This window comes from Cnephaeus nilssonii (genome assembly GCF_951640355.1).
Source record: "Cnephaeus nilssonii genome assembly, chromosome: 4".
Classification (NCBI taxonomy): Eukaryota; Metazoa; Chordata; class Mammalia; order Chiroptera; family Vespertilionidae; genus Cnephaeus; species Cnephaeus nilssonii.
In genome coordinates, this window is record NC_137075.1 from 104,352,637 (window position 1) to 104,366,691 (window position 14,055).

Below are 14,055 nucleotides of genomic sequence, written 5' to 3' on the forward strand. Positions count from 1 at the left end.
TATTACCTTTTTCTAATTACTTATTGTATGAGCTTTTGTTGTTTACTTGGAGGTTCCGTCTTTTGCTACAAGTTTGAACTATTTATTGCTTGGTATTGGTGCCCTGTTTAAGAAACGGGCACTCTTTTTTTTTTTTTTTTTTAATTATGGAGAAAATGTTGAGATGACAGGAGGTCATTTCAATATGGCTTAGTAAACTATTTATTGTTCCTTTGATTCTCTGTACAAGATTTTGGGCCTCTTTTCCCCCCTTAATGTCACGATGTTGAGTTCAGCATGTGTCTGCCATTTCATTTGTACGCTTGTTCAAAAACCAAGTTTGTTCTGGTTTCAAGTTATAAAAAATAAATTGGACATTTAACTTGATCTCCAAACCTTGTCCTTGGCTGTGTCTTTTCAAGGTGGGGGATGGACAGCTGATTCCCAAGGGCGAACTGAAGGTCTTTCTCCACTTTCCTCCCGACCCAAGCCCTCCCCCCGTGGATCCGGGAAGACAGGGAATGATGGCTCCCGAGGTGATGGTCCTCTTCCTTTAACCGGGAACCGGTGTGTGGACAGTGGTCCTGGGTCCCGGCTGCTCGCTGGAACCTCCTGGGAGCTTTTAGACATCTTAGCGCCAGGCCTCAGCCCAGCCCAGTTTCCACTGGAGCCTCTGGAGGTGGGATCCTGGTTAGGCTTAGGGTTAGGGCATCAGTATTTTTTGGAAGTGGCCCAGGTGATTCTCATACACAGCCAGGCTTGCGAAGAGGGGATTTAGAAGAAACCACTGAGAAGGACAAGTCTCGGGTCCAGCTTAATTCAGCCAACATTGCCGGAACACCCGGTGAGAGGCATCGGGCGAGGGGTCGAGGGGTCAGGAATGAAGGACATAGAGGCCCTGAATGGTCCTGTGCCCTTACTCGGGTCCCCTTGGGTTTCCCGTCGGTGAAGCAAGGACGTCGGGCTAGCGTCTCTATCATTGTGAGTTTTAACAAGTCACATAGGAGGACTGCCTGCCATTCCATGGTCTAGATGTCACCAGATTTGAGGACACTCTCTAGGGATAATCTCACTGATCCAGCGGGTCTTTCAGAAGGAAATAGCCTTTAACTTGGTTCTCCCTGGTCCGGTCCTGGGAGCTGACAGGATGGAGACGGGAGAAGGCACTGTTCTGCTGGGTTTCGGCCGCTTGGGCACAAAGGTACCTTTGGCTTCCTCCTGTGCATGAGAGAACACCCCCTCCCACCCTCCGACCCCCCCGAGTGCAAAGGGATCAAAGACCCACTGCGTTCGTGGCCACTCTTCTTGTGTTTCCTGCTCTTCAAGGCACAGAGAACAGTCCACGCAAGTCACTTTCTGCAGATTCATAGGGCACCAGCCATGGACCAGGTGCCAAGCCAGGCAGCCCAAGAATCTTGGCAAGGAGACTTTGCAAGAAACCTGCCAATACCAAGCCATGCTTGCTAAGACGGTTTGAGAAACCGGGGCAGCGTGTCCCTCTGTGTCCTGTCTTCACCCCAGACAAGGCCCCATTTGTCCAAGGCCGTGTCCAACCACTGGCGGGACAGAAGGGTGATTTGAACTCCAGTGCAGAAATGGACTTGGTGCCACTCAGGGGAAGGCCTGCCTGCTTCCTGGGGGCTGAGGGAATGAGAGTTCCCAGGGGGGAATTCCCTTCGTTTCCCCGGGTCCTGGGCTCCAAGTCTTCCCCTCGATGGCTTTCACATGCAGGTCTCTGAGCCTTTGGGTTTTGTCTCGCCCAGAAAATTGTGCAAATAGCAGAATTGAAATGCCCTGTTGCTTTCTGATCGGCAAACACGGGGATGTGCTTATTTGGGGAAGACTCTCCACCTTTGGGTTGGGGAGCAAACATCTAGATGGAGTACCCCAAATTGCTTGGGCTGAGTGTGCTAACACTAGTAACGCCCGTCATTCATTCACCCTCACAGCCCGCCCCTTCCCGCTGTCCTTCTGAGAAGGCCAAGGTCGGAGGTTACACGTGTGGTCAATGGAGAGGCTCCATACAGTTCTCACCACAATCCCGTCAGTGACTCTGTGACCTCAGGTCAGTCCTTTCCCGCGTCGGGGCCTCAGTTTCCCCATCTGTATAATGGAGAGTGAAGGCGATCTGAAAGGACTCAATCTGCCCTCGCATAGTTGGACCCTGGGGAGAGGGCCCCGTGGGAAAACAGTAACGGAATTTGACGGGGATGCTGGTGTCAGAAATGTTCCCTATTCGGATTACAAAAATGGGGGTGAGCATGGGTTCTCGAACAGAAACCCCCCTGTTCTTGATGGCTGTCACTTGGAAGTCTTCAGCCACTTGGCAAGTCACAGGGTGTCCACCTTCTCCCAACAGCGCCAGCCTGGGCTGGGGCATCAGAGCAGGCGGCTGAGCCCCTCACCCACGAGCGCGAAGTTCAGCAATTAAAGCTGGAAAACATTCCCCTTCTGCCCAGGAGAGGAAACTAGATGAACAGAACTTCTTAAATGTTAATGTGATGAAATGTATAGTGAAACTCATGTAACTTTCAAACCAGGGAGGATGAAAATTCTGCCTTCCTGGTGTGCAGGCAAAGCCTTCGTTAATTGCCCGCACTGTACAGCCTTCAAAAACAATTTCATAGGATTCTAGCTACAGACCATTCCGGGTGCTCTAAAGCTGTCAAAACGGGGAGCTCAGAGCCTATGTCATTCCCAGAGCGAAGGCTGAGCTGGCTGCCAGGGCCGGGCACACAGGGGAGCCTTGGGCCTGGGCTTTGCTCCAAGCAGGTCCTTGCTCAGTCAGAGAAGTGCATGCTGAGAAAAAGACTGTGGGATGGGCTAATGTGGGCAGTGAGAGGATTCTGGAAGATGGAGCAGCTAATCAGCTGGGCAGAGGGCTGGTTAGGGAAATTTTGCTGCTCCCTGAAAGATGAGTAAAGAGTCACTGGGAAGATGAGGGCAAGCAAGGAAGAAATGGCATGTCTTGCAGAAGGTCTGACATGGGAAAATGCATGGGTGTTGGAGAAACAGTGGAGAAGCAGAATCCTAGAGTTGGCTGGGACTCTAGTACCATCCCACCTAAAATAGGATTCTCTCCCAAACCCTAACGTATAGCATATCCATCCATCCACCCACCCACCCATCCATCCATCCATCCATCCATCCATCCATCCATCCATCCATCCATCCATTTATCCATCCATTCATGTATCTTCCTAGGGCAGTGGTCGGCAAACTGTGGCTTGCGAGCCACATGCGGCTCTGTTGACTAATGAGCTTGCAGACCACTGGGATAGGGGCTTAATTACAAGGAACAACAACAGCCTGTAATTATTGGAATCGAGAATCTAGGTCAGTGGTCGGCAAACTCATTAGTCAACAGAGTGGCAAACCGAGGCTCGCGAGCCGCATGTGGCTAGCGAGCCGCAGTTTGCCCACCACTATCCTAGGGGAAGACTAGAGATGAATGAGGGTGGTGGGGTAGGTGGGAAGGGGTTCGGGGTTCTCTCTGGCATGGGAAGCTAGAGATGCCTACTAGTTAAATGCTGATAATACCTATCTCTCCAGGTTGTCAAGAGAATTCAGGGATAAATCCCTGCAATGCAACGGCACAGTGTAGCTACTAACAGCCTGCACTCAGGGTGCCAGCTACCTGAGTTTACAGCTTAGCTCTGCTGCTTATGAGCTGTGGGATCTCAGCCCGATCACTTAACCTGGTTGTGCCTCAGTTTCCTCATCTGTAAATGTGGTGATAATAATAGTGATGACCTGATGTAGATTGAATGTTTGTGTCTCCCCACATTTATATGTGGAAGCTCCCCCTCACCCCCCACCACCCGGTGTGATGGTATTTGGAGTTGAGGCCTTTAGCAGTAATCAGGGTTACGTGAGGTCATGAGGGTGGAACTCTCATGATGAGACTAGTGTCTTGTAAGAAGAGGCTCTAGAGGGCTTGCTCTCTCCCACCCACCCCCTTGAATGCACAAAGACAAGGTCATGTGAGTACACAGTGAGATAGTGGCTGCCTACAAGCCAAGTGAAGCGAACTCAGAATAACACCTACCTTACCGGCACCTTGACCTTGGATTTCAGCCTCTATAATTGTGGGAAAATAAATTTCTGTTGTTCAAGGCCCACAATCTATAGCATTTTGTTATGGCAACCAAGCTGACTAAGACACTACCTCATCGAGTCGTGACAAGGACTCACTTCATTGCTACTTGTGAATGTGTCTCTGTATTCGGTGAACCAACCCCTCAGAAGACGCCGAGCAACTCTACCTGGGCTTAAAGTCAGGTTCTCCCCGGAGTTTGACCATGCTTATCAGCAAGGATTGCCCATGGGGCCATCCAGTTGTCTCACCTTAATTCCAGGTAGAACATCACAAGGCTGCACTAGAGAGACACTTAGCACAAGGTTCACTGATATATGTTATCATTTGCCATCCATGGTCATTTCTAGGGCTGGCTACCAAAAGAATCTTTGTCAACCTAGTCATTCTCTCAACCATGGCTGATGAATCCAACAGAAAACGTGTGAAAGACGTTTTCCCTGTGTTGTCTGACACACGTGGTGTTGTGTGTATCCTCTGAGCCCAGCAGTTCTATAGCCTTGCTCAGCTCATTCCATCATTCCAAGTTCTCTCTCCTGTTTGAAGGACTATCGTGGATCTGGCTCTTTGGTGGTTTGTGATTTCAGATTGCGAGCTCATCCTTGTGGGTTTCCCCATCTGGATGGGTCTGATGAGTGATGGCGATAAAAATGTCCTTCAGAGCATTTCCTGGCTGCTGCTGCGGGAGTCTAGGGCCTTCAGTTGTCCTAGAAAGGGAGTGTAGACCTGGATCCCACCCATGTGTGGTCCCAGGCAGGCCACGCTTCTTCATTGCTGCCTAGCAGGTGTAGTGTTCCTTGTCCTGTTTTTGTTGATGGTTGCAGCTCTTGAAAATCCCAGTTTTATGCAAGGGGTCCATTCCAGCTGCCCAGCCTCACATGGACTGATGCCAGAACTCTGGTTCCTAGTTTCACTTGTGGGTCTGAAACCCATGAGCTGTGGAGTCAGCGCTCACCTCTCTGGCTTCCATTTCTCTTGCTTTCAGGGATTCCCTTTCTTTTGAGTTTAGACACACTCATACATGCATAATATATATAACTATATAACATATAAGTATATACTATATAACTATATACTATATAAATATATAACTATACCAACTAGTTACACATATAACTATAGTTGCATAGTTATATAGTTCTCTATATACTACACAACTAAACTATATTGTTATGTACACACATATGTTTTATATATATAGTTACATACGTGTGTGTGTATAGCAAGATAAGATAACAAGTGTTTGGTATTTTTCATCTGGCAGTCTTATCCATGACTTCTGGGACTTAGCATTGGGAAAGAAACGTCTCTCCTGATAAGTTGTTAAGTTTCATCTTGTATTTGAACCATGTCATCATGTAACTTGTTGCATTTCCCTTTTTGCCACAACTGCCAGGAAGCTCAGTGTTAAATTTAATGTTCCATCACAGCATCCCTATTAGTTTGAGATTTTATCAAAGCATCTCTCCTTCTGTACTATTTTTGATTTTCTATTTTGACAGTCGGATCGTATATATGATCTTACTGCAAGCCCCCTGCAATACCTTTTAGAAGATGGTAGGGCAGAGAATTAAATAAAGAGATACCGCCCTCCATCCCATCAAGTCATCCCAGGACTCTGCCCACGCTTCTCTGCTCCCCTCCATTCTCCCGCGGTGTCTGCACCTCCCTGTCGATGGTCAGCCGTGGCCCTGTGATGGCTCTGGTGGCGCCACACGGCACTGTTTAAAAGGCTGTGTATTGTTCTGTCTTCTGATGGACTCGGAAACTTCAGTGCAGTGAAAAGAATGTGGAATTTGGAACTGGACACCCTTGCGGCTGAGCAGGATCTCAGCTCTGCCTCTTACCAGCCAAGTGCCTGACTTCTGTACTTTCTCAGCCTCGGTCTCCTCATCTGCAATTCTGGAGACTCTCTGTATGTCACAGAGCTGTTTCGAGGATCAGACAGGAAGAGGTAGACCCGGCACCTGGAACATGGAGGTTGCCCAACAAAACTCCATTGCTTTTCTTTCCTTTTCCACTGAGCTCCCAAGTTCCTAGCTAGTTCCCCCCTCCCCCACTCCCACAAGCCTCTTTGCTCCCTGCCTCCCACCCCCACGCCCCCCACTACACAGAGGACTCAGCAGCCTGTCACTTGCCTTGCCACATTGGGGTTGGACTCAGCCAAGGCTCCCTCCATCCCGCCCCCCCACCATGTGTGCGCCTGGGGGAGTCTCGCCTGGCACAGTCACAGAGACACCCACTTGGCACAGCCCTGAGCGCCTGGCAGCTGGGCAGGGGGTGGCTGACATGTGGGGAGGGGGCCAGCGCCGGAGGTGGGGCGCTGATCCGGCCTGGTCTGCCCCTCAGTCGCAGGAGGGGTTGGGAGGCTTGGCAGATGGGAGTGACTCACGCCCCATGGTCTCCCTCTGTTTTCTAACCTCCCTCTCCTGCTCCCTCCTGTCTGTCCCTCCACTTTCACTGCCTGTCTGTCGGAGTCTCCCTGGCCTCTCTCTCTCTGGTCACTTTCTCTGTCTCTTTCTTCCTGCCTCTGTGCCTCCCCCTCCTCGCCAATCCCCCTTCTCCCCCCACGTGCTGTACACCCTGAGCCGCTGTGAGCTCCTCTCTGGGCGAAGATACTGCTTCTTCCTGTCCAGCACCCACCCTGGGTCATTCTGAGGACTCGCGGGAGCGGTGACCCCGTCCAGATGCGTGTTGCCTCGGAGACAGGCCCACAGGCTCCTGAAGACCTTTCAGTCTGGTAGTGCCACACGCTCAGAGAGGACGCGTCTGTCAGCTTCTTAAATACGTTCCTAGTCACAGGCTCAGAGAGTCTGAGTCAGCAGGTCTGAGGCAGGGCCTGGAATATGCTTTTCATATACAAATTCTGAGAGAGCCGATGCAGGGGTTCCCTGGGCCATGATGCAGGGGTTCCCTAGGCCCTGATGCAGGGGTTCCCTGGGCCATGATGCAGGGGTTCCCCGGGCCATGATGCAGGGGTTTCCTGGGCCATGATGCAGGGGTTTCCTGGGCCATGATGCAGGGGTTTCCTGGGCCATGATGCAGGGGTTCCCTAAGCCATGATGCAGGGGTTCCCTGGGCCATGATGCAGGGGTTCCCTGGGCCATGATGCAGGGGTTCCCTAAGCCATGATGCAGGGGTTCCCTGGGCCATGATGCAGGGGTTCCTTGGGCCATGATGCAGGGGTTCCCCGGGCCATGATGCAGGGGTTTCCCGGGCCATGATGCAGGGGTTCCCTGGGCCATGATGCAGGGGTTTCCTGGTCCATGATGCAGGGGTTCCCTAAGCCATGATGCAGGGGTTCCCTGGGCCATGATGCAGGGGTTTCCTGGGCCATGATGCAGGGGTTCCCTGGGCCATGATGCAGGGGTTTCCTGGTCCATGATGCAGGGGTTCCCTAAGCCATGATGCAGGGGTTCCCTGGGCCATGATGCAGGGGTTTCCTGGGCCATGATGCAGGGGTTCCCTAAGCCATGATGCAGGGGTTCCCTGGGCCATGATGCAGGGGTTCCCCGGGCCATGATGCAGGGGTTCCCTGGGCCATGATGCAGGGGTTCCCCGGGCCATGATGCAGGGGTTTCCCGGGCCATGATGCAGGGGTTCCCCGGGCCATGATGCAGGGGTTTCCCGGGCCATGATGCAGGGGTTCCCTGGGCCATGATGCAGGGGTTCCCTAAGCCATGATGCAGGGGTTCCCTAAGCCATGATGCAGGGGTTCCCCGGGCCATGATGCAGGGGTTTCCCGGGCCATGATGCAGGGGTTCCCCGGGCCATGATGCAGGGGTTTCCCGGGCCATGATGCAGGGGTTCCCTGGGCCATGATGCAGGGGTTCCCTAAGCCATGATGCAGGGGTTCCCTAAGCCATGATGCAGGGGTTCCCTGGGCCATGATGCAGGGGTTCCCCGGGCCATGATGCAGGGGTTCCCTGGGCCATGATGCAGGGGTTTCCTGGGCCATGATGCAGGGGTTTCCCGGGCCATGATGCAGGGGTTCCCTAAGCCATGATGCAGGGGTTCCCTGGGCCATGATGCAGGGGTTCCCCGGGCCATGATGCAGGGGTTTCCCGGGCCATGATGCAGGGGTTCCCTGGGCCATGATGCAGGGGTTCCCCGGGCCATGATGCAGGGGTTTCCCGGGCCATGATGCAGGGGTTCCCTGGGCCATGATGCAGGGGTTCCCTAAGCCATGATGCAGGGGTTCCCTAAGCCATGATGCAGGGGTTCCCTGGGCCATGATGCAGGGGTTCCCCGGGCCATGATGCAGGGGTTCCCTGGGCCATGATGCAGGGGTTTCCTGGGCCATGATGCAGGGGTTTCCCGGGCCATGATGCAGGGGTTCCCTAAGCCATGATGCAGGGGTTCCCTGGGCCATGATGCAGGGGTTCCCCGGGCCATGATGCAGGGGTTCCCTGGGCCATGATGCAGGAGTTTCCTGGGCCATGATGCAGGGGTTTCCCGGGCCATGATGCAGGGGTTCCCTGGGCCATGATGCAGGGGTTCCCTGGGCCATGATGCAGGGGTTTCCTGGGCCATGATGCAGGGGTTTCCTGGGCCATGATGCAGGGGTTTCCTAAGCCATGATGCAGGGGTTCCCTGGGCCATGATGCAGGGGTTCCCCGGGCCATGATGCAGGGGTTCCCTGGGCCATGATGCAGGGGTTCCCCGGGCCATGATGCAGGGGTTCCCTGGGCCATGATGCAGGGGTTCCCTGGGCCATGATGCAGGGGTTTCCTGGGCCATGATGCAGGGGTTTCCTAAGCCATGATGCAGGGGTTCCCTGGGCCATGATGCAGGGGTTTCCTGGGCCATGATGCAGGGGTTCCCTGGGCCATGATGCAGGGGTTCCCCGGGCCATGATGCAGGGGTTCCCTGGGCCATGATGCAGGGGTTCCCTGGGCCATGATGCAGGGGTTCCCTGGGCCATGATGCAGGGGTTCCCTGGGCCATGATGCAGGGGTTTCCTAAGCCATGATGCAGGGGTTCCCTGGGCCATGATGCAGGGGTTCCCTAAGCCATGATGCAGGGGTTCCCTGGGCCATGATGCAGGGGTTTCCTGGGCCATGATGCAGGGGTTCCCTGGGCCATGATGCAGGGGTTCCCTGGGCCATGATGCAGGGGTTCCCCGGGCCATGATGCAGGGGTTTCCTGGGCCATGATGCAGGGGTCTCCTGGGCCACGTGCAGGATGCCTCAAGTGTGTGCAATGATGCTGGTGTCAAATCCGTCTGACTCCAGTGTGTCCACGCCAGCTCCAGCCTCTGGCTCTGAGTCCACCCTCTCTCTGGACAGTCCTGTCCCTTCTCAGTCTGTTCCTTTCTCTGCAAGCGGGGTGGACTGGCTCCCCACAGCGCGCCTGGGGGTCACTGAGGCGACGCACCAGGAGAGACTCCCGAGAGCCTGCAGTCCTGGACATACGTCCGAAAGGGATGGATGCATCACATCCAGAACCAAGTGAAGGATGGGGAGCCCCCACCCGCCTCATCTTCCCCAACGCGGCCCTCAGATGACGGCCCCTGCCCCGGGGACACGGCGAGCCCTTCCTGACATCTTGCTTTCCTCATGCTGCCCCTCCCATCCGGACCCGGGGGACCTAGTCAAGGTCCCCTCCTGCCCCGGCTCCAGTTTTCCCAAGAAGCGGGGATGCACCTGCCATGTGCCTCGTCTTTCCCGTTGGATCCTGCGCTGCTGGCCCTTCCCCGCCCGCCCAGCAGCCCTCATCTTCCCTCCCCCTCAGCCGGGCGCTAGCTTTCCAGGTGCTTTTTCATATTCTCCTCCCCCCTCACGGACGTGGAGCGCGTGATGTAGCCATCTATTTATTTAGTCCGAGGTGCCCAAGCATTTAGCAGTTACCGATGATCAACAGTATGTGTTGCAAACAAGTAATAAATTCCAACAGCAATTTGCCTATGAATTGTGTGACCTTTCCGTGATGTATTTGATTTCCCCCCAGAAGTAGAACTTCTTTGTCATCCGAGTTTGATTCATATTTTAATTTTTTTAAAAGCAAATGGCCTGCATAACGCGTTGCAACATGGAGCTGATTGTGAATGCTATTTGGGTTGCCGTCAATATGTTTAATTTATGCCGTTGGCGATGCCCAGGGAGCCCCCGGCCCACTCTGCTAACAGCTGCAAATCCACACATCTCTGCCCCTGACGTGTTAATACTCCGCCGTTTTCTTAACGTTAGATGGATTTTTTTTTAAAAAAAAGTTAGAATAACGTTTGCCAGTGCCTTTTAATGACGCCCTTTTAGCCATAGATAAAGCAGGTCGGCGTGGCTCCGGATCCGTGAGGCCTGGGTGTGCTGCAGATCAGTTTCCTGTGCACAGGGGTCTGCCCTCCGCGCCCCGCCCCCACCCCACTGGAGCATTCCTTGTGCTAATTACCTCAGGAAGAGAGAGTGGCTCAGAAGCAATCATCTCTGTTTGTTAACACCCCCTCCCGGTGCCTCCCCTCCCCATAAATAAAACATCGCCGAGATTACATTGTCATGTTCGCGGGGACTCCGGCCCCTCCGAGGCTCCAGGAGGAGGCCCAGGACGTCCCCTGGCAGCGGGTTCTACGGTGACGCCGGTGGCCGGTCAGGATGGCTTCTCATTCGTCGTCCCCTCATGCCCACCAGGCTTGTCAGGACGCAAGGGTGTTTCCCGCTGCTTGGAAGGGGCCTGAGTGGACTCACAGGGTGCAGAGCTGTGGTGGGGGATGTAGCAAGCATGCCTGGGGGAGTATCAGAAGCGACCGTCAGGCAGTCATGCATTTATTGATTCTTGCCAGGGCTTGGGTACACACACACACACACACACACACACACACACACACACACGCACACACACACGAAAGAAAAAAGATGGCTGATAAGAAATAGACTTAATAAATTAGAATAATATAAATAATAAGATGAGGACAAATGTCGATTTGATGAGAAGAATGAAAGCACTCAAGGCATAAACAAGGCGGTAATGCTTGCTTTGCAAGTGTGGCTCTGAGCTTCCTGGCTGCCCAGGAGAAAAGGGACACCAGGTGTGTCATCACCAGGGTGGAGACAGCCATGGCATCGAGGAAGCAGTGTGTTTCTGCCAGGACTCTGGGAACAGCTTCTGTTATGGATCTCCTGTGGAGTCCTGTTTCTCAGTGTGTGGTCCACTGTGGGAGGCGAGGGACTCCTGAAAAGTCACACACTGATTACAAACGCACATTCTGGTCCAGCTCTTAGTAGTGAGCGATGCACCATCTTACTAAGTTTTGTTGTTTTGTATGACTGATGTCTACTTCCTACTTAATACTCATGTCTTACGACTACTGAAACTCCCTTTCAGGCAGGGCACCTGCCCAGGTTGCGGGCTCCATCTCCGATAGGGGGTGTGCAGGAGGCAGCTGATACGATGTTTCCCTCTCACATTGATCTCTCTCTCTCTCCCCATCCCTTGCCCTCTCTTTAAAAATCAATTTTTAAAAATCTAAAAAAAAGGGCAATCGTTTAAAAGATATAAACAACCTAATATATCCTAAATATTTGTTTATAAAATACTCATTGAGTTATTCCAAGTTACCAAACATACTTCTCATAAATTAAATTTAGTGCATTACTGGAGTTTACTAAGGACTTTCTTTGATCATCCCATCAGGAAGTCCGCCTTCCTGACCATATTGCAACATTCCTGTCGAGGCAAGGTGTAGGTCAAGAGCTGAGATCTCCTCACTGCTGGGTAAGGACACTTTGTGATTAGCGAATTAGGAATGTGGTCTTTGAATGTATGTGGCTCGCAATGGTTTATAGTCTTATATTGGTAAATGTATTGGTAGAATAGCTTTAGGTTTTAATTTTATCTTTATTTTTTCTTAGTAATTGCTTTGGAAAATGGAATAGGTAAGATAATGAATTGCAGGATCATTTGCTCCACCTAAGTGGGCCCGAGACAAAAGAGTTGAGAATCATTTATAAGAGGGACTGAGATGAGCCTGAACAGCACACCCACAGCAATGCAGTTCACGAAGTGAAGTGATGATCCTAAGTGCCTAGGTACCTAATAACAAACTAAGCTGTACGTGGCAAAACTGATAAAACTAGAAAGAGAAACAGGTAAATTCACAATTACAGTTGGAGTTTACAGTAGTCCTCTCTTGACACTTGGTAGAGCGAATGGACAGAAAGTGAAAAAAGATGTAGAAGACAGCACCATCCACCAGCACGAGCAACTCACATGACCTCATTGACATTGAGGGAACGTCCCAACAACCACAGCAAAAGGCACATTGTTTTCAAGAGCAAAAGGGCCAGTCACCAGCACAGACCATATTCTGGGCTATAAAAACAAGTCTTAATAAACGTCAGTGGTTAGAAATTATAAAAATATGTTCTCTGACCACAGTAGAACTAAGCTGGAAGTCAATAACAAAAAGATCCGGGGACTTCCCAAAATATTCCCAAAGTAAACATCACACTTTTTAGTGATTCATGCATCAAAGATGAAACCACAAGGACATTTAAAAAATATTTGGAAGTGAATGAAAATGTAAACAAAATATTAAAAATCGGTGGGACATAACTAAACAGTGCTTAAAGAGAAACCCCTAGCCCTAAATGCTTACACAGGAAAGAAGCCCTCAAATCAGTGATATAAAATCTTCTACTTAAAAAAAATTAGAAAAAATAGAGCAAACTAAACCCAAAATAATAACAAAGGGAATAATAAAGATGGAGCAGGAAGCATTAAAATAGAAAAGAGGAAAAATAATAGAGGAAAGGAATAAAACCAAAACCGAGCGTTGTGAAAGATTAATAAAATTGGTAAGTCTCTGGCTGGACTGATGAGGAAAAACAGAGAAAACTCAAATTACTGGTGTCAAGAATGAAAGAGAGGACATCACTACATGGCTGACTATTCATACCTTTATGCCTGTAAATTCCATAGCTCATATAAAATGGACACATTCCTTGAAATAAACTGCCAAAGTTCACTCAAGAAAAAAAAGACAGCCCAAATAGCTCTATATCTATTAAATAAATTACATTTTACAGTCAAAAACTTTCCCACAAAAATCAAACAAATGAAAAACTTTCCAGGCTTCACTGGGGAATTCTATCAATCATTTAAGAAAGAAATATTCTATTCTATTCGTGTACCCTTTCTCCAAATAGGAGGAAGGAATAATGGAACTTGTTTTATGAGGCTAGCATGATCCTGACATCTGAACCACACAAAATAGGGTCTCTTTTCTGTGGTAGGGTTGAGGTTCATTTTCTTTTTCTTTTTTTTTTTTTGCATTTGGATATCCAATTGTTATTACAAGAAAAGAAGACTAAAGATTAATATTCCTGTCAGACATCTTGGACTAAGTCCTTAACAAAATGTTAGCCAATTAATTCAGTCATATATAAAATGATAATACATCATGACAAAGTGAGTTTTATTCTAGAAATTAAAAAAATCAATTAATGTAATTTATCATGTTAGCAGACTTAAATGAAAAATCATATGATCATCTCGATGTAATGCAGATGCAGAAAATCTATTTGACAAAATTCAATACCTAGTGATGATTAAAACTCTCAGCAAATTAGTTACAGAAAGGAACTTCCTAAATTCACAAAAGCTTACTTACAGCTAACATCATACTTAATGGTGAAAAACTGAAAGCTTTCCCCTTAGATCAGCAACGAGGCAATAATTTACCACACCTACTCATTATTACTTGTGAGGTCCTAGACAATGCTATAAAGCAGGAAAAAGAAATAAAAGGGACACAAATTGGAAAGGAAGAAGTAAAACTCTCCAGATGACATTATCTTCTGTATAGAAAACTCCAAAGAACTGACAAAAGAGCCAGCAGAACTAATACTTAGTTTACTAAGGTTGCAGGATACAAGGTCAATATACAACAGTCAACTATCCTAATATATAAAAACCCTGGGTTGTAACGACCAGTAATGACCGAGGCTTGACCAACAGGAAGTCAGTCCTGCAGTCGGCAACCCAGC